This window comes from Palaemon carinicauda, chromosome 35 (genome assembly GCF_036898095.1).
Source record: "Palaemon carinicauda isolate YSFRI2023 chromosome 35, ASM3689809v2, whole genome shotgun sequence".
Classification (NCBI taxonomy): Eukaryota; Metazoa; Arthropoda; class Malacostraca; order Decapoda; family Palaemonidae; genus Palaemon; species Palaemon carinicauda.
The window spans coordinates 53969674-53972173 of record NC_090759.1 but is presented as its reverse complement, the minus strand read 5'-3'; positions in this window follow the sequence as shown (position 1 = coordinate 53972173).

The window sequence follows — 2500 nt, the reverse complement described above, 5'->3', positions numbered from 1 at the left end:
TAACAAGATAAACAAATAAAAGAATGAAAGAATAATTGAATAAATGAATAGATAATTCTATAAATGAGCATATAAATGAACAAATAAATAACCTATGTGCCAAAATGAAAAAAAGAAAAAGTTAGATTTCATAGGCACCATCATCTATTTTTTTTTCTTTTTACGATTTATCGCAATCACAAAATCATCGAAGAAGACAAGAAAATGTAGACAAGAAAAACCACTAAATTGAAGGTCAAGCGAATATGAGGGTGAAGTTTTTACCGTTACCCAGAGATCAGCCGATAACACTTTTTTTTGTTTTTTTTCCCCATTAATTTCTGTTAAGAAATCACACTACTTCTATTATAAGTTGCGAGTTTGTAAGGATCCATTTGCTGATTTTATGATCGATTAGAAATCTGAATTAGCTTAGGAAATTTAATTTGAAAATGGATATTCATCATATCTATATGCGCATGCGCAGATCAATAATTCATTCCAGTATAAAACCATGAATAGGAAGCAACATATTCTTTATATATGGATGGTACTGAATTGCATATGACATACGACAGAACACAATACTAAAACATCTATAAAGGTACGTGGAATGAAGTGTCAAACAATAGAATAAACAATAGATAAATAAAGTGTAGAATTGGAGGCCTTAGACAACGAGAGAGAGAGAGAGAGAGAGAGAGAGAGAGAGAGAGAGAGAGAGAGAGAGAGATTTCCTTTAAAGAACACCCTTACAACATCTAGAACAAAATAAGAAGGGACAGACAGGTAAACTTCACCAAAAACAGTTTTCTACGAATATTTCAAACCCTTAAACTAAAAATTATCTTCGTAAATTTAAAAAATTCGCAGATAAGATGTATATACCTTCTCTTCCAAACCTGCAGATAAAATCTAGTGACCCTTAGGTCATTTCCTAAAACAACTAACATGTCCTTTCAATCATTCCTGAACAAACTAATATTTTCTTATTTCTTTTCCAAGTTAACAAGTTAAAATAAAACATCTCTTCATTTATTTCTAAACCTACAAATGAAGGGACTTTTCATTAATTTTTAAAGAAATTAGAATATTCTTTTATCTATTTCTAAATTAGGAACTAAAATGGTTTTTCATTCATTTTCAAACATGTTACTAAAATGTACCTTTTTCATTCGTAAAGGCAACTAGACTGTCCCTCCATTTAAAGATCCACCTTTTCAATGTAAATTAATGAAATATATTTTCATATAAATTTTCAATTTCTCAATCAATAATAATTTCAAGCTGATTCAAGCAGACAGTTGTTGAATATTGTATTGAGTCAATTATCACAGGCATTTTCCCTATGCAAAAAAAAAAAAAAAAAAAAAAAAAAGAAAAAAGAAAAAAAAAAAAAAAAAAAAAAAAAAATAAAAACACATCTAAGGTATTTAGTTCCAGATATCATGTTAATCAAAATGACGTCCTGTCGAGATGTAAATTGATTATTTTTCAATGAAAGATAAAAGTCCTGCATTGTTTTCCACTTTAGGTGCTTAGCAGCGAACGAGAGAAACTATGTCAGCCTTATAAGGACTCACTCACCCTTGACCGCCAATTTCCTCCTGAAAAAGTAGCTACGGCCTCGTATGACACTGACTATACGGTAAGTGTTTTTTTAAGTTCTCACTTTTTTTGTATGTGTGTATGGGACCAGTTCACTCATAAGTACCTGGTACTAAGTACTTGTCAGAAGAGTTCTTTATCGTTTCAACTTAGACACCTACTTTCACTTTGCAAATGTTGATTCTCATATTTCTTTTTTATTCGTGGGACTTTTGATAATGAATTACTGGCTTTTACACATATACTGTTTTCTATTTATTATACATGATTTTTATTTATGTTAACCAAATTTATATAAGGTTTTTAATAGAATTATCAATGAATCTGAATTACAGATTTTTTTCCAGTTTTTCCCTTAAATGTATTGTTGATAATCATATCAACAATCATTGAGTAAATTAAAGAAGGGGATAAATATCTCAGTCTGTCTTTGACATTAGTAAAATCACTACATATATATATATATATATATATATATATATATATATGTATACATAAATACACACACATATATATATATATATATATATATATATATATATATATATATATATATATATATATATATATATATGTGTGTGTGTATGTATGTGGATATATCATGTAATAAATCTCCTATATGCGCGTGTGTGTATGTAGTATGTGCTAGTATAAATGCATAAATATACTGTATACTGTACATACATTTGCTTCAGAAAAGCTGTCATAAGTATACTCAATATTACTTCAGAGACGTGTGGATTTAGAGGATATACTACTTGTTATCTACTTAAAGCAAGTGGCATTTACCCTAGAACTGCCAATGACAAGAAGTGACGAAATTCATCGACACCAACAATTTCCCTGGAGTGTTTTGGCCTTCACGACATAATCCTTTAGAAAACAAGTAGGTGGGAAGAAGTAGGGAAAATGG